Genomic DNA, 19,349 nt, shown 5'->3' with positions numbered 1-19,349 from the left:
GATATAGAAACTGAAGACTCACATGCTTCAGGGCCTGGTGGATAAGAAAACCACAGAAGACTGGTATCAAGCAATGTGCATAGCTCCTTTGGATTGTTTTGGATCTCCTCCAGGAACTTACCTGTAGCAAAGGTAATGTTGTGCTAGGCATGAAGGAAAGCATAAGGACTGACATCCATATTTGTTTTAGAAGGGATATATAAAAATTGTTACAGTCAAATTTCTCTATTGTGAGATGGATGAACAAGTCATATTGTTTATTTGATATGTGGTCATGGTAATCTTCTTTCTGTATTTGGTTGATCGTTCTTGCTTACCATCATTTGTAGACAGTGAATAGGAGAGTGGGTAAATTCAGACCTGGAAGGCTTTGAGGGCTGCACTCTAGAAATGCAAGGCTATTTGTAATACATGGTCTCACTTTAAATTTTCAGGTAGTTATAGAGATGAAACACCTCCCTAATCAAGGGAGCAGAATATGATCCAATGTAACGGGTACTTTGTGTACCATCTTAGTGAAATATTGAGAATTATGTTAAATACTTATGAAGGGAAAGGGCTAGGCAAATCATGTTAACAGTTTCTTTTTTCTTTTCTTTTTTAACAGTTAGTTTCTTAATGAACTCTGAGAGATCAGGGCATATTTTTTTCTGGAGCATCCTGAGCCTGCTTTGGTTAAAGATGCAAATACTTTAAGCAGTAGTATACATCAGAAAGTTTTGCCAGACATAAAGATTACCAGCACCTTGGGAGGTTGAGGCAGGTGGATCACCTGAGGTCAAGAGTTCGAGACCAGCCTGGCCAACATGGTGAAAGCCTCTTTCTATTTAAAAAATACAAAAATTAGCTGGGTGTGATGGAGGATGCCTGTAATTTCAGCTATTCAGGAGGCTGAGGCAGGAGAATTGCTTGAACAGGGGAGGTAGAGGTTGCAGTGAGCCGAGATCACACCACTGCACTCCAGCCTGGGTGACAGAGCAAGACTCAGTCTCAAAAAAAAAAAAAAAAAAAAATTACGAGACAGCCCTAATGGGTCATATTCAGGGTGAGTAGACTTTGGTATCCAGCCAGGTCAGTGTTCTAAAAGGAGCTTAACACACTTGTTTGGGATTCACTTTAAGTAAAGCAATATCTTGATTTTTCAAAATTGCTTCCAGTAATTCTGAAACTGCCTCAGGTGCTACTTATCATAAGTGTCTGCCTGTTGTTGCCCCATGATGAAGCCTTTTATTTCTAGCAGTAGTTATAGGGCCCTATCAGTCTTTAAGCAAAGACACTCAGGCATGAATGAACTTGCCCATAAATAAATTCTTAGATTCCTCTTGCCTTATATATACCTGCTGTATACATGATGTGAAATTTGGCTCTACATGAGAATATGACAGATTATATCTGAACTATGCCTAACTCTCTTGTCATTGTGCTGTTCCTTGTTAAGAACGTCAGGTCATGGGAGAGTTCTAAGGCCTCTCAAGTTAGTATATCCAGGCTTTAAAGACCATTTTTGCAGTGAAGTCTCATATGTTGTTCAATTAATTATTGCCATAGACAACTTTCTCTGGAAATAAGTGCACAGGGAGAGTTCATATTGACCTGAAACCCTATGGCAGGAATTCCTCTATAGAGATGGTGCAGGCCTCTTTGTGAAGAAAGGAGATGATGAATGGAGTGGTATGATTGAGGTTGAAATGAAGAAGGTAATTCTTGAAAGGTAATTACCATTTGTAAACCAGTTATGTCATATCTGGTTTCTCTAAATTCCTTGTCTGGAAAGAATATCATTATGGATTCTATCAGGACAATAGAGTCACTATAAACATTATCAGAATGTGTGATTTCTTAAATCTCAATGGAGCTGTAGAAATAAAGGTCTAGAAGGGAGTAAGAGATTCAGAAAAATCATCTCCAACCAATACTCTCCACCTGTCTCACAGGCAGGTCTTACAGGGGAAAGCAAAAATCAAGTACTTCAGACTGCTGCAGTGCAACAACAAAGATGGGATTTATGGTGAGGTCTATGGAGACCTGTGGGAAGTTGTTGCCTGCATGTAGCTACTGCCTCTGTCAGTCCAGAGTCAAGCATTTGGTTGAGGATCTGGGGTCACTTGGCCAGCAGGGCTAGCAGCTAGGAAGATAATTTGAATGCAGAGAAGAGGAAGGATAATGACAATTGGAATTTCTCATTCTTTTAAAAAGTACCAGGGCCCTAGCAAAGAAGGAAAGAAGGTTGATAGATTGCCACAGATATTTCATCTATATAATTCCAAAGGCATAATAATCTTCCAAGAGTGAAGTACATTTCTGTTTTTCATTTCTTTAGATTTGAGCCACAGATGCAAAATAGATCATGAAGCCAACTGTTTATTTACAGTTAATATTTGCTTCCTTTTTCAAGAACGCCACTTAATAGGCCAAATATAACTTACAGGTGCCTCAAAAATGGGAACATCAAGTAACCCGGACCCAAGAGAATTCTGGGCTTAAGTGAGGTTCAGAGTCTAATGATCCGTAGTGTCTAAATGCTCCCAGAGTTCACAGCATTATGTATTTCTAGTTAGTTGACATGATAGCCCTTGAACAGTAGGTTCCTATCTAACATGTGTTCCTGGACTTCTCCCAAAATGTTCTAGTTCAGTTCAGAGTTCAGCGCAAATTCAGTTGCAGTTGCTGCTGCTGCTGCTTCTCTTCCACTTTTCTTTCTACCTGTCAGTACACACTGAAAATTCATCCATCCTTTTCCTGAGAAGGAGGCCATAGGTACTAGGAGGTATGAGTATGTGACTATGTGTGAAGTCTAATGAAGATTTTGGTGAGCTTGGTTAGCTTTCTTGAGTGAGCAGTTCAAGCTAGCTCATCCCGGAGTAGTGGACAATACTATAATATACATGGGAGGTCCCATATCAAGACCACACCCAATAACCATGTGGGCCTTGTCATCTGAATGGTCATTCTAGCTCCAGGGATTCCAATGGTATTGGCTAAAGCTATTGCTTGACTCCTCACTCTTCCTACTCCTGCTTCCTTCCTCTCCCTTCAACAGATATTGGTCACATGATACTCCTTAGTCCCATGATTCACTAAACTCAATCTCACAGTCTACTTTCTGGAAATCCTACCTGCAACACCTTTATAGCTTGTAAAAGCCTTTGTTTGAGCTATGCTTGGAAAGACAGATGGCTAATCTTCCACTTTGCTTTCCTCTCCTCAGGTACTAGCCCTGTGGTGAGGTTATGGATTAAACATACATTGTTGGTGTAAAGACAATATGTGCAATTAAGAGTTTAGAAGGAAAAAAGTGACCAACAAGAGCTTGCAGTTTCCAAAATGTGGTATTTCTGGCTTCACTCCTTTACACAAAAAACCAAAGAAATAATGCCAAGATTATTGCCAACAATATCTCTGAACTCAAATATTAAGACATTTCCTGGGGCTACAGAGAAGTAAAAAAAAAAAAAAAAAATCCAAGCAGATGGTAAGAGAATCAAACTTCCATATCCATGATATCCTTTTCTCCCATGTGCCTGACACCAGGTGTGTGTAAAATCTCCCCCCAGCTCACAGTTTCTTCAGTGGAAAAAGTAAGACTCAGGTGAACAGCCAGCTTCTCCACAATCTTGAGTTTTCTGGTGAGAAACCTTTCCCTGGCTCAACCCACAAGAAGTGTTGGGAGTACCAGAAGGGTGAAATATCCTTGAGGAAAGCCAGAGACAAAGTGGGGAGGTAGAAATACCATCCTTATCTCTGGAAACTCTGATCTATAACCTGGCCAAAGGAGATGGCAAATCAGAGTGGCTGTTTAGCAGTACCACACTGTTGAAGTTCATCTCACAGGTTTCCTGGATAAAAAACCCTAGCAGCCTTCCCATACTACTGGAATATCCTTTTTGGGACCTCTCCCATTCAAGATGGACAGCACTTTTATCATTTACTAAAACTAAGGCAAATCTGGGCTTAAGGCACCAACCATCTAGTGTTGAAAAGGAGGCAGTGACCCAGAGGGGGGAAAAAAAAAAAGAAATAATCAATAGGTAAATAACAAAGAACTTCTGAACAAACATAGCTAATAAAAATAAAAACTAGCCAGACAGAGAAGACTGGAATAAATAGCTGATCACTCAGTGCACATCCCTCAATGCACAGTGTTCATCCATAAGAAAACAACAGCAGGCCGGCGTGATGGTACATGCCTGTAATCACAACACTTTGGGGAGTCAGGGTGGGCAGATCAGGAGTTGAAGGTCAGGAGTTTGAGACCAGCCTGGCCAACATGGTGAAACCCAGTCTCCACTAAAAATACAAAAATTAGCCACGTATGGTGGCAGGCACCTGTAATCCTAGCTACTCAGGTGGCTAAGGCAGGAGAATTGCTTGAATCCGGGAGGTGGATGTTGCAGTCAGCCAAGATTGCACCACTGTACTCCAGCCTGGATGACAGAGCAAGACTCCATCTTGTTGGGGGAGGGAGGGAAACAACAGTAGACAGGGAACCATAACATCCTCAAACTAAGCACAGACCCTAACAACTGCTCTTAACAAGATGGTGATATGTGAACTCTCTGACCAGGAATTCAAAAATAGCCATTTTAAGGGAGCTCAGTGATATCCAAGAGAATACATAAAAGCAATTCAGAAGTTTATCAGATAAATTTAACCAAGAGATTGAAATAATAATTTAAAAAAATCAAACATAAATCTTTGAACTGAGAGATACATTTGCCAAACTGAAAAATTTATTAGAGGCTCTTAACAGCAGAATAAATCAAGCAGCAGAAAGAATCAGTGAGCACAAAGACAGTCTATTTGAAAATACATAGAGGAGAAAAAAGAAAAAAGAAGAATGAAAAGTAACAAAAATTTTTATATCTTTTTTAAGATATAAAAAATTACTTTAAAAGCCTAAGAATTTGTGGTGTTCAAGAGAGAGTTAAATAAGCAAGGGGCAAAAAGCTTATTCAAAGAAATAATGACAGAAAACTTGCCAAAACTCAAAAAGAAGATAAATATCCAGGTACAGAAAGATCAGAGAGCACCAAAAAGATTTGACTAAAAGAAGATAACCCCAAGACATATAATAATCAAACTCTCGAAGGTCAAGGACAAAGAGAGGATCCTAAAAGCAGCAAGAGAAAATAAACAAATAGCATGTAAAGGAGCCCCAACTTGTCTGGTAACAGACTTTGCAATGGAAACCATACAGACCAGGAAGGAGTGGGTGGACATTTTCAAAGCACTAAAAGAGAGGGGGGGAAAAAAAAAAAAAAAAAACTGTCATCCAAGAAAACCATATCCAGCAAATCTGTCCTTCAGGTATGGAAAGATTCAGTCTTTCCCAGACAAACAAAAGCTGAAAGATTCACCACCAACAGATTTTACAAGAAAGGCTAAAGGGAGTTCTTCTGTGCAAGTAAAAAGCCACTAATGTGCAAAATGAAAACAGAGGAAGGTATAAAACACACTGGTAAAATTAAGTACATGGACTAATCCAGAATAATCTAATAGTGTAATTATGATATGCAATTCACTCATAACTCTAATATGGAGCCCCACAACAAAGCTATAAAAGACAATATTGCCTACAACCTGTTAAGAGATAGGCAATATAAAGATATATAAATTGAGACAACATAAGTCAAAATGTGAAATGGATGTGGTTAAAGTGTAGAAGGTTTTCAATTTTTTTCTTTGTTACATTGTTTCTATTCTTTGAGTCCTGAGATAAGTTGTCATATTTTGGAAATAATTTGTTACATTTGTAAGATATTTTTTTCTAACCCTTATGGTAACCACTATACAAATCCTATAATACAGTCACTAAAAATAAAAAGCAACAAACTAAAAAATACTACTCATATCACTTTCACAAAGGAAGTAAAAGGAAGGCTATAAGAAAGAAAGGAAAAGAGGAATTACAAAAAGCAACATGAAAAGAAGCTAGAAAATATGTAGTAATAAGTTCTTATCAATAATAGCATTGAATGTAAGTGGATTCAAACAAAAAGGCAGACAGTGGCTGAATGGATAAAAAAACAAAACCCAACACCAGAGCTCTCAAGTATGTAAAGCAAATATTAATACATTTAAAGGGGGAGATACACAGCAATACAGTAAGAGTAGAGGACTTAACATCCAACTCTTGCTAATGGACGGATCATTTAGATAGAAAATCAACAAAGAGAGGCACATATTCTCAGGATCTCCTGAGGGCTGACTCATGGGCCATGGTCACTCATATTTGGCTTAGAATACATCTCTTCAAATATTTTATAGAGTTTGACTCTTTTGGTCAACAATAACTTGGCACCCAAACGTGTTGATTCAGAGAAGGCTCAGGACCCCAAAGGAATTACCCAAAGTTGGAGCTAAGGTACCAGCAGAGGCCCATTGAAAGCCTCCCCAACTTCAAGCTTCTCATTCAGTGGCACTGGTAAGTCCTCCTGAGCCTGTGACCTCCCTTTGGTTGATGGTCCTTGATTTATTCTGAGCTGTTTTTTTTTTTTTTCTTTCCTAGGAAGTTGTGGTTTACAGATCCTATTTTAGTTCAAAAGTGTGTTCTAAAGGATCTTCTCCATTGCTTTTTCTCCAAAATTAATCTCTATTTGCCTTGTCTGTGCAAATTTGCATGAGGAACCAAACTGTTGTTTTCATAGACAAATGAGAGACTGAGTTTTCTCAGCTCCAAAGAGAAAGATCATTTTGCTCCTCCCAGCTGAAAGGTGCCTCTGGGCAACCAGGGGCCTTGTGGGAATGTATAGTTTTCAGGTTGACCTTGGGGCTCTTTTTCCTTGATATAAATGTGCACAAAGGCCATAATATTTCACAGTGGGGTTGAACCCCCTGTAAGGTATAGCAGCCCTACAAAGAACACTCAACAAAATTAGTTTTAAAAGCCTCATCCAGGAAGCACATAAGGGAGCTAGTCACTTCCCACTTTGGGTCCTCCTGGAGGTGCTTAGACCCCTGCAAAGAGAAACAGACAGGCAAGAGGATGGCAATGACTCACTTGTGATACTATGGAGTCCCATCTGTAACCAGCCTATACTTCGACCCATTCCGCCAAGACCCTAAGCCACAGCTCAGTTCTTCCTTTTAAGAAGAAAAACAACAACAACAACAACAAAGAGAATGACCCCCTTTTGGGCACTCTGTTGGTTTTATGGCACGCTTACTTGATAGAGCTTGTGTAAAATGGAAATATGATGGTCTTTGTGCACACTTATATAAAGGAAAAAGAACCCCAAGGTCGACCTGAAAACTATAGAGTTCCTAAGTTCTCTTTTTCCCTATTTTCTTTTCTGCCTGCTTTAAATCTCTTGTTACTTTTCTGCTGAGATAAAAACCACTGTTTGGATCCAACCATTGGCTTTTTTTCCTTTTTTTACAAACTGGTGAGTTTCTATTAATACTTCATGGGTAAAGTTCTGAAGTAAAAGCTATAGGATCTCTCTCTCTCTCTCTCTCTCTCTCTGTGTGTGTGTGTATGTGTGTGCTTGTATTTTTAAAAGGACTTTTTGTTTTTTGTTTTTTTTCCTATGATCCTGTTCTTCTTGATAAAGTTTTTCTTAGTTATTGACAACTTGGGGTTCCTTAAAGAAGACAGAGAAGGCACCAAACTCCTTTTTAAGGAGAAACTTCTTTTTCTTTATGAAACCCCAAAAGTAAACAGACAAGTTTGCTCTCAGATCTTTAACTGCTTACTTGTATTGCATTGTGTTGCCTGATTTGTTTTTCCAATTACAATAGTTATTGCAACAGAAGATACTCTTAGCTCTTTAAAATAAGAAAGAGTGTACTTTAGACATTTAGAAAAATGTCTCTGTAAAAAAAGAAGTGCACTATAAAAGCATGGTCTAGCCTCAGAATAATTCTTTTTGGAGACCCAGATACAGTATGGACTCTGCCCAAAGCTGAGGTCCAGTTGAATGATGGAGACTAAAATAAAAAGTACTTATATAATAAAATTGGTCTCCTTATACAATCCTGTGATCAATTATATAATTTAATATATAATTAATAATTAAATCCATTTTAATTTTCCTCTAGCACACCACACTTTCTCTCTGTATTTTGAGATAAATTTCACTATCTGATTTTTCACCTAAGAGTTGCTTCCTTTAATATGCAAATTTGGGACTATTTAGCTGACAACTGCCTAGGGTAATGAAACAGGTTATCAAGAATTTGAAACTCTAAGACAGGGAAAAAAAAGAGGTATTACAAAATCTATAAGATATGCTTCTATCTGTGTGCCTAATACATCTATGTTGTTATGTGTTGTGTATACAATGTTTCACTACTAAAAATATATAAAAGAGCTGTAATTAATTGGCTTAAAGAAAAATAAAAGCAATTAAATCACATACTTTATTTAAAAAAGAACACTAGTCAAATTCTTTTTCAAGTTCACGCAACTTAAGTAAAATTTTTTTTTGTAAAATTTTTAATTAATAAGCTGACTTTAAAGTTATTGGTAAAATAATACTAGGAATGTCTTAAGAATTGTTAGCATTTTTGTTTGCACTTATTGATCAAGTGGTTTCGTGCTTATTCCTGCAGAACACTATAATATTTGCCATAAAGGTTATAAAACTATAAACGCAGCCCCAAACAGAATGATCTTCGCTTGCATAATTTTTCATAAATAAGGCATGTAATATTGTTGGTTTAATGAAGACAGCTAAATCCTGAGTTATTGGTAAAAGTTACATTATATTTAACCATAAGTTTCCTTACTTAAGTAACACCTGAAATTCATAGTTTACAACATTGGTTAACAGAGAATTACTGTAAGTAATGACTCATGGTTTTTGTAAATAATCTAGGTAAACAAATAAATTAATCAAGTAAATGTAAGGGAGCAAATTCTTGTAAACAATCATCATATAATTTAGGATCTAAGGTCATTAATAGATATTAAGTGACTGGGTAATTTTCCAATTTAAAAATTGTAAGACAACTTTTTTTAATGTTCTTATTAAAAGGTAAATATCTTTGTCTAATTCGAAGCCTATTTAAAGGTTATGTAAAACAAGGTAAAAGGAAGCAGAAAATAAGAGATGTAAAGAAAGTTATAGATATAAATTTGTATTTTTTTGGTCAGGCACAGTGGCTCATGCCAGTAATGCCAGCATTTGGGAGGCCAAAACGGGCAGATTGCTTGAGGCCAGGAGTTTGAGACCAGCCTGGGCAACACAGTGAAACCCTGTCTCTACTAAAAATATTGATGCAAGAATTAGCCAGGTGTGGTGGTGCACATCTATAATCCTAGCTACTCAGGAGGCAGAGGTTGTAGTGAGCCAAGATTGTGCCACTGCACTCCAGCCTGGATAACAGAGTGAGATTCTTTCTCAAGAAAAACCCCAGACCACGCATGGTGGCTCACGCCTATAATCCTAGCAGTTTGGGAGGCCGAGGTGGGGGGGGAATCACTTGAAGTCAGAAGTTTGAAACCAGCCTGGCTGGTTTTTGGGGGTTCATCTTTACTAAAAATACAAAAATTAGTTGGGTGTGCTGGTAGGGGGGAGAGCGGGGGCGGAGGGGGCACCTGTAATCCTAGCTACTTGGTAGCCTGAAACAGGAGAACTTGAACCTGGGAGGCAGAGGTTGCAGTGAGCCAAGATCGGCCACTGCACTCCAGCCTAAGCAACATAGTGAGACTCCATCTCGAATTCAAAAAACAAAAAAACTGAAAACTAAAAAACAAGAGGATTTTTGGTTAAAAAAGAGAAAAGGAAAGTGATTTTATATGAGAAAGAATCTTGTATAGTGAATTTTGTCCTAAAATAAAGTGACTGGGTTGCTCAAGAAAAAGGAATATTTAGGACAAACCAGAAAGTTCAAGGATGTTATAAATGGTCTAAGTCATGATAAGGTTAGTAAAAAGGGAACTTATATAAATGTTATGTGATTAATTGGCTTTAACTGAAGAAAATGATCATAGGTTTCCTAAAATTGAACTTTGATATTAAAAAAACATGAATGCAGAACTAAAAGATTTGGTTAAAACAAAATTTAATTGAAATATTGACTTAATGCAAGAAGTTTTTTTAATTTTTAGATTCTGTAATCTATAATCTGTTTCTTTGAAATTCTTTAGATTGATATCTCAGAAGTTCAGCTTCTCTTTTACAAAGGCCTTGGATGATAACTTTCTCCTTCACTTTTTGTTAGCTCCTGTAATGTTTTTTTTTAAATTAGTAATCTAAAATAAGGGAGAAAAATATTAAAAAGCAGGCAAATAAAATATTTTGTTAACCTTCCTCCTTTTAATTCTGCATGCTTGTATCTCTATATGTTTCATGAAAATGATATTTCACTATCAAACTTCATGTAAGAGCTCTAATCAAGTAATTAAAAAAAAAAAAAAAAGTAAGTGCTTATTAGACTGGTAGAAGCCAGCTCAGATACCTTTTAATTCACATAACCCTGGCAATATTTGATAATTAGATACATTTAATTTCAAAACTCTGTTCAGTAATTAAAAATCTTAAAGTCATGTTATGTTAAATTATTTCATTTTTTTCTCTGAGAATTTGAGTTACTAAGCATTGAAATAATAGGAACATAAAATATGTTTTTGGTGAAGTTTACAAAACACAAGGATGTTTATTTTGCTTAAAAAAAGAAAATAGGGTTATTTTCTAGTTGAACCATTTGAGTTGCTTTAAAATGAAGGACAAATTATACAGATAAAACTAAATGAATAAAAATAACAATGAAGCCAGGACAACAAAAGTTAACTCTGAGACCTGTGGTTACCAAGAAGAGGAGTCAATATGGGGAAAGGGAAAAACCAAATAACCAGCCAGAGGATATAATGTAAATAAATTGTTCTATTTTGTAGATTGGTATCATCAGTTTCTTTTTTTTTTGTTTTGTTTTTTTGTTTGTTTGTTTTTTGAGATAGGGTCTCACTCTGTTGCCCAGGTAGGCATGCAGTGGCGCTATCTCAGCTCACTGCAGCATCCACCTCCTGCGTTCAAGCAATTCTCCTGCTCTCAGCCTTCCAAGTAGCTGGGACCACAGGTGCCCACCATCATGCTTGGCTAATTTTTTGTATTTTTATTAGAGATGGGGTTTCACCATATTGGCCAGGCTGATCTTGAACTCCTGATGCCCACCTTGGCCTCCCTAAGTGCTGGGATTACAGGCATGAGGCACCATGCCTGGCCCATCTGTTTCTCAAAATATCTATGTAGTGGATTGTAAAAATAACCACTTTAAGAACTAAATTTCTTAATTTTAAATCCTACAGAATATAAGGGCTTGTTTGGGTTGAGAAGGACCCACAGTTTACTGTTGAACAATCACTGATGAGTTTATGTGATCCAAATACACAGGAGGTTATTCCTGAGAGAACAATCATCCTAGTGGAGCAGATAAATGTCACTCTGAGGTCCGTTTGCCCTGAAAAGGAAACTGCCTAATTCTCCCTGTAATATACCAAGTGGAACACCCCAGATGAAGCAGTTAATATGCTTCATATGTAAGCCATATGGGACTGGCTTTATAATAACCAGGATATCCTCCAACCAAATAAACCTTATTATCCAGGTAATGGTAAATTTGGAGTGAAAAGGGCCTCTTTTACATGGGCTTTTCAGAAGCTTTATCAAATTAGCTATCCCTCATGGATATTACAAATGCAACTCCCTGCTGGGAACTCAAACCCTTTTTCACCAGAAAAGGTAAAATGGCCTAGGGAGAAGAAATGCTTTCCGGCAACCAGAATATAAAAATGTGCAGGTTAAAAAATTATGAAATTTAAGATGTTTAAACAGGCTTTATGTATGGTAATTGTAACCTCTTTACCTTAATGTCTTATGATAATGGGTATTGTATCTAACAGAGTGTTGTTTCCCCTATCTAGTACTATAAAACCAAAGGCATGTAAATCTGCTCTTTTGAGAAATGTTAACATCACACATGCTAAATTGGAACTAGTAGGATCACCTGGGCCCACAAAGTATAGGGTACAAGCTGGAGTATGAAGCTCTGCTTCATACCCCTTTGTAGAGCATTTATTGGGGCTGAGGGCAAAAAACTATGAGTAGTACTTCCCAGTGATAAAGACTGGACTAGAAAATTTCCACTTGAGGGGCATTAACTGCCCTGCTATAGAATGTTAACTGAAGCTATCCCTATGCTAAAAGAAATAATTATGCCCCAAAGAGTTCTATGAGAAAATATAAGTGGTGGCCGTGCGCAGTGGCTCACGCCTGTAATCCCAGCACTTTGGGAGGCTGAGGCGGGCGGATCACGAGGTCAAGAGATAGAGGCCATCCTGCCCAACATGGTGAAACCCCGTCTCTACTAAAAATACCAAAAAAAATTAGCTGGGAGTGGTGGCGCGCACCTGTAATCCTAGCTACTCGGGAAGCTGAGGCAGGAGAATTGCTTGAATGCGGGAGGCAGAGGTTGCAGTGAGCCAAGGTAGTGCCACTGCACTCCAGCCTGGCGCCTGGTGATGGAGCGAGACTCTGTCTAAAAAAAAAAAAAAAAAAAAAAAAAAAAAAAAAAAAAAAAAAAAAAAAAAAAGAAAAAGAAAAGAAAAGTGGTTTACATAGGATCTTGCTACTGGAAATACAAGGAGGAGATACTCATATGCAGGAAGCCTCTTTCCTTCCTAGGAAACTTTCTAATTATGTGAGGAGCTGCTAGATTCTACAGTGCCGGATAGACAGCTCCCATGAGCTGTTTGGCTTGTGAATGGCATTTCCAAGGTAAACAAACACTTGTTCGAAAGCTGTTGTTCTGGTTAAAGAAGGGTCAAGAAAATCTTTTTCCTTTGAGTTGTTTGGGTGAAATATGTTTTTGTAAGCAAATTACCTTTCTCTCTGAGTTCTACAAAATTCAAATTGTGATTTTATGACAATATAGTTATTTGCATACATCATATAGTTATTTGCATCCAGTAAGAGTCTTTTAAACAGAGCAATTGGAGACACTGGTTCCTTTACCAAGACTTCAACTAAAATAGAATATTTTTAGGTAAAGTTCCAGCAAAGCTAGCTTAAAAGAAGCCTATATAGCCAATTAATTATTGCTGCATTTTAAGCAAATACTAAGGCCAAGTATAATAGGCCTAAAACTTGTTTTTCACACAAATTGGTCTTACTATAATTTGTCTTTAATAGAAAAGGAAGGCTAGAGAAAGAGAACTTGTTTCAAAGGAAAAGTGTAACACTTGATAATAGGTTTCAGCCCTAATTTTGTTTGAGTGCAGATTGAATCATTATTTCTTGGCTACAATAATACTGTAGAGAGTACCAGTTTATAATTTTTCTTCATATTTTTAGATGGTGCCCTAATAGAATAGGTTGCTTTTTATGTTCTAACATCAAATACTTTTTTGATTGTCAAAATATAAATGTTATTTATCTCTTATTGCTTTACTTCCAAGGAAACCAAAATTATGACATTCTGAAGACCAGAGATGCTAATCTCCCTCATTTGGCATCCCACTGGCCCAGATCTGTTTTCCACTGCAAATGCTCTGCTCCCAAAACTATACAAGCACTCCCCCTTTAGGCCCAGGAATGGTCATAGAAGAGGTGGGTACATGAGAATCTAAGGACCAGTTTTGAGAGATAGAATTAAATCAAGGTAAGACGGGATACAAAAATGCCTAAACAAACCTAGTAAAACAAACCTAAGCTATTATGTGTCACTTTTGCATCTACCCCAACCATAAAGAATTTTTTGCTTCCTGTAGAATTAAATGAAAATATTTATTGATGAGATAAAGATACCTTATAACAAAGCCTCCTGGGTATAATGCTTCCAGTTATGAGTTTGCTAAGATCTTTCTATCTATCCATCCGTCGATCGATCGATCTGATTTTTTTAATTTTCAGAACAATGCTTATTTTGTTTGGTTTTTGTTTTAAGACAGAGCCTACCTCTGTTGCCCAGACTGGAGTGCAGTGGCTGATCTTGGCTCACTGAAACCTCTGCCTCTCAGGTTCAAGCAATTCTCATGCCTCAAGCCTTCTGAAATAGCTGGGATTACAGGCATGCACCACAATGCCTGGATAATTTTTGTTTACTTATGTTTTGTATAGCAAGCTGTTATAAGTCTGTAATTAAAACCAAGCTTACAGTAGCTCAACACATAGAAGTAAAAAATAAATTAGTTTTGTAACTTTGCCTTTTGGTTTTTGTTTGTTGGCTTTTTACTTAAAATAATAATTTTAAGAGATAATGAATGCCTGTCCACATCCATTCCTATCTGGCCTGGAGTAATTATTGGCTATACATCTTTTGACTCTTACGGCCCTTGGCCATCGGGAGTCACATCAAGGGATAAGATGGACCTGGGACAGGCTGCCACGCCACCCTGGCAATGCTATGGAACAAAATAAAGATTTGATGGCCTTTATTATTGCCTCTGGTAAATCTTGGCCAGAAGGGGGAAAATTTAAACCAAAGATTAAATTCTAAGCACCCGCAACCATCTGAATGGATTTTCTCCTTGGCAATGGTGCTCTTTAAAATTTAACCTGAGGGGCAGGGCATGGTGGCTCATGCCTGTAATCCCGACACTTTGGGAGGTCAAGGTGTGGGGACCACTTGAGGTTGGGAGTTCAAGACCAACCTGACCAACGTGGAGAAATCCCATCTCTACTAAAAATACAAAATTAGCCAGATGTGGTGGCACATGCCTGTAATCCCAGCTACTTGGGAGGCTGAGGCAGGAGAATCACTTGAACCCAGAAGGTGGAGGTTGCAGTAGCCTGGGCAACAAGAGAAAAACTCCATCTCAAAAAAAAAAAAAAAAATAGTTTCCCTGAGAGACTGTTTCAGGCCATGATGGCAAGTGGGGGTCATACATTATACCTCTCCAGCATTAACATCAACACAGATCCTTAAATCTGATAAAAAGCATTTATAATCTATTCTCTCTGAAGCCTGCTACCTGGAAGCCTCATCTGCATAATTAAACTTTGGTTTCCACAACACCTTATCTTAATCCGGACATTTCTTTCAGTTGATCCCAGGTCTTTAGATAAACTCAGCCAATTGTTAATGAGAAAATTTTTACATCTGCCTATAAGCTGGAAGAACCCCCTCCACCCTTCGAGTTCTCCCACTTTTCTGAACTGAACCAGCATATTTCTTAGATGTATTTGCTTGAAGTCTCATGTCTCCCTGATATGTATAAAACCAAGCTGTGCCCCGACCAGCTCGGCACATGTTCTTATGACCTCCTGAGGGCTGTGCCATGGCCATAATCACTCTTATTTAGCTCTGCATAGATATCTTCAAATAAGAAAATCAACAAAGAAACATTAAAGTATACACTAGACCCAAAACACCTGACATACACAGACTATTTTGCCCAACTGCTACAAAATACACATTCTTTTCATGAGCACATGCAACATTCTCCAAAATAGACTATATCTTCATCCACAAAACAAATCTCAACAAATTCAAAAAAGTAGAAATGATATCAGATATCTTTCTGATCCGAATGGAATAAAACTTGAAATCAATAATAAGAGGAGCCTTGGAAACTACACAAACACATGAAAATTAAATAACATGCTCCTGAATGAACAAGGGACCAATGAAGAAATTAAGAAAAAGCTAAAAATTTTATTGTAACAAAATAGGATTATATTGTACAAAAATATATGGGATACAGCAGAGGTAGTACTAAGAAGGAAGTTTATAGCAATAAACACCTATATCAAAAAGGTATAAGGACTTCAAATAAACAACCAAACAATTGTTGAATACCATGAGTTCCAAATTTCTCTTCAAAGAATCAGTGTGCCAGTATGTTGTTTCTTTGTTCTCCATTTAAAAGTTTAACTTCCTCATTCTCGTCGTCTCCTTGCCCCTAGTTTCAGTAAACAACTTTCCCCCCAGCCCTAATCAGTAGTTCACATCTGTTCCCCTGGTCACCTGCTCTGTCCTGAGTCATCCCCGGCCACTTGCTCTAACTTGAGTCACCTTTAGTCATGTGTTCCGCAACTGTCTTTCCCACCGAAACTGCTCACACTGCCACTCTGGCTCATACCCCTGATCTCTTTAAAATAGCCAATTGGAATTAGCTTAGACTGTGCAGTCCAACCCTAGCCAATAGAAGAACAACACAGCAGTAGGAGCTACCTGTGTCAGGGATGAGAACCACTTCCTCTCCCTTGTTCATGTGTGCTCTCTGCTTCATCCACGAGACGCTCCCTTCTATAGAAGTAAAAATTGCCTTGCTGAGAAAATTTATGTTCAAGTGCTATTTCTTTTGCAGCACCAAAATATTTGCTTCTAACAATGTGGTGGCCCATATGGGGAGCCCATTATCCCCCAGAGAACAGGTGTCCAGTAGCCTCTTGTGAGAAGACGTGTCTCACTGCCTTGTTGCAGTGGCCTTAGGGTGAGAGACTGGGGACCCACCCAGTGTGATGAATAAACCTGGACTCTCAGCAACATGGAAAGAAACTGGCCAGTGACCTGTGGGAAGGGATCCCTGCATACCGCAGCCACCAGATAACTCTGTGCACAGACTAAGGTAAGAAACTCTGTGCACAGACTGACGTCATAAAGGTGTCAAAGTATTTCCTTGGAGGCCAGGATATTCTCGAGGTTAAATGTGTGTGTGAATAATCACAAGGACTACTGACTGTGCTGCTGCTTGTGTGAATGGTACTAAGCAATACTACTGTGCAGAGTGAGTGGGTGCTATCTGCAGTTCCATGGTCACCTCATACAGCTTAGGGTGGATGCTGCCATGGGGATTATACTGGCATGCCGATGCCAAGAGGGACCTGGATCTCCTCCAGGGGAGAAGCCAGAGTGGATGAAGCACAAGAAGGGTGCAAGGAGCCTCCAGTGGGTGGAGCTAAAGGATAGGAAAGGCATTTCTAATATGAGAAATTAAGCCTGATAGCCCTAGCAAGCCTCTAGAGAAAGACAGGTGAGACATTTCTAATGTGAGAAATTGAGCCTAATAGCCCCAGTAAGCCTCTAAAGAAGGATAGGCGAAACATTTCTGATATTATAGATTGAGCCTAACTAGGACCAAATATGGGAAATACCACAAGCAAGACAGAGAGAAAGAAGGATAAAGATGGTAATAAGGATAATCTCCTTGATAGCCTCTGGGTCTCATGTTTAAATACTGGAAGGATAATGAAAGGACTAAACGTAAGAAAATGCAACAAATGATAAAATATTGCTGTTTTATTTGGACTCAGGGACCCAAACTCCAACCGTCAATCTTCTGGCCAAAGCTTTGGTTGAATGAGAATGTAATTTGTCAACTTCTGATTCAATATATTAATGATAGAAGTCCAGTTTCTCAAGGAGAACTGGACTGTGATCTTTGCTGGAGGCAAGGACTTGTCCTCCTTTTTCCCTTAAAAAAAAAAAGAAAAAAACAGGGAAGAACCTAATCTGGCACCTCAAAATGAAAAGTCTGAGGAGCCAGTTCCCATTTCCATGTCTAAAGACTCCTCCAGCACATGGGATCCCCTAGACCATCTCCCCCACTCATTGTCCCCAATTCCTCTCCCTAGGTTGCCACTGCCACTCCAGATCCTTTCCAGATCCTTCACTGTCCCATGTTATTTCTCCTCCTTACAATCCTGACTCTTGGGAATTATCATCCCAAGTGTCTCTCCCTATCAGCCTAAGGAATACCCCCACGCAAGGGGACTCCATCGTGCAATAGAGCAATATAAAAAGCGTATCCAAAACTTCCCTTTTCCCTCTACAGCTAAAGAGTCAGCCCCTGCCCTTTTCCCTTTAAGGGAGATATCACAAGGAGGGGGAGCCATTGGCTTCGTGAGTGCTCCCTTAACCAGTTCAGAAGTCCGGAATTTTAAAAAGGAGCTTAAGCCACTACTAGATGACAATTACGGAGTGGCAGATCAAATTGATCAATTCTTAGGACCTCAGTTATACACTTGGGTCAAGTTAATGTCTGTCTTGGGCATCCTCTTTTCAGGAGAAGAAAGGAGTATGATTTGCAGGGCTGCTATGGTAGCTTGGGAATGTGAGCACTCTCCTGGTCAAAACGTTCCTACCGTGGACCAAAAATTTCCCTCCTGAGATCTCTGGTGGAATAATTACAACTCAGCTCACTGAGAAAACATGAAGGCCAATTATAGTAAAAGGAATTTGGGTATCAGTACTTTGAACCCAAAATCTCTATAAGGCATTTGATATACAACTGGAAAAGGGTGAAGGACCTATGAGATTCCTAGACAGGCTGAAGGAGCAAATAAGGCAATATGCAGGCCTCAATTTAGAAGACCCCTTGGTCAAGGAATGTTAAAATTCCAATTTGTCACTAAAAGTTGGCCAGATATTTCAAAGAAATTACAAAAAATAGAGAATTGGGAAGACCATCTCCTAAGTGAACTTCTCAGGGAAGCTCAGAAGGTATATTTGAGGAGGGATGAAGGAAAACAGAAACAAAAGACAGAACTTAACGTTATCCACCTTCCAACAGATGGCTCCACACCCATGTACTAAGCAGAGCTTCCAGGGGGCCAGAAACTATAAAGGGTTCAAACCCTCCTTTAGAGGACCTAAGCCTCCATCTAGAGGACCCAGGCCCTCATTTACCAAGTCCTCCATAGGGTTTGGGGGAGCAAATTTGAATAATCCCAGAAATAAGAGGGAGGAAAGGCAAGATAGGTGCTACAAATGTGGAAGAACAGATCACCTTAAGAGAGAATGTCCCGAATTGAAAAAGGAGAAAGAAGCCTTTCCATTCATGACTTTTGAGGAAGAACAGCGGGGCCAGGGGCTCTGTCTCTTTTATCTTTAGTCCCACCAAGAGCCCTTGATACATTTAGAGGTGAGACCTAAACATGAGCTTATCACCTTTTTAATCAACTCTGGAGCACTTGTTCCTCTGTTTGCCTCTCCCCATTTAATATTGCCTGTTTTTCAGAAGAACTTTTAGTCTCTGGGGTAAAAGGAGAAGGGTTTAAAGCAAAAATTTTAGAGGACACAGAAGTTAGATACCAGTATCGATCAGCTCATATTCAGTTTTTCTTAATTCCTGAAGCAGGGACTAATTTATTAGGGGGAGATTTAATGTTAGGCATAGGCCTACAAGTCAGCCCAAGATTATTCCTCACCTTATTAAACCTACTCACCACTGCAGATGAAAAATATATTAACCCTAATGTCTGGTTCAAAGAGGGAAATTGAGGGAAATTCTGAGTCCCTCCAATCCACATCAAGCTAAAAACCCTGTAGAAGTAGTAAGGAGAAAGCAATACCCCATTCCCCTAGAGGGCAGGATAGAGGTGAAACCTATAATTGAAGGCCTCATTAAAGATGGGTGTCTTGAGCCCTGCATGTTGCCTTGTAATACTCCAATACTGCCAGTC

At 38.7% G+C, this 19,349-nt stretch overlaps 1 long non-coding RNA gene across 5 annotated transcripts in view; it reads left to right on the top strand.

Annotated features, from left to right (window-relative positions):
• Positions 1-19,349, top strand: part of LOC108292209 — a 69,250-nt gene that overhangs the window by 25,944 nt on the left and 23,957 nt on the right. For 4 of the 5 annotated variants that reach the window (XR_001820191.2, XR_005197478.1, XR_005197481.1 and 1 more), the window contains 3 exons: positions 6,268-6,424; positions 12,627-12,719; positions 13,400-13,550. This is a non-coding gene — a long non-coding RNA (uncharacterized LOC108292209). Of the gene's footprint in view, positions 1-31; positions 133-6,267; positions 6,425-12,626; positions 12,720-13,399; positions 13,551-19,349 lie in introns of all 5 variants that reach the window. The other variant, XR_005197479.1, reaches the window with a different exon arrangement.

The sequence above is a fragment of the Cebus imitator genome, unplaced genomic scaffold (genome assembly GCF_001604975.1).
Source record: "Cebus imitator isolate Cc_AM_T3 unplaced genomic scaffold, Cebus_imitator-1.0 Scaffold480, whole genome shotgun sequence".
NCBI classification, from domain to species: domain Eukaryota; kingdom Metazoa; phylum Chordata; class Mammalia; order Primates; family Cebidae; genus Cebus; species Cebus imitator.
The sequence above is the reverse complement of the archived record's forward strand: the minus strand, read 5'-3'. Positions and strand labels throughout refer to the sequence as shown.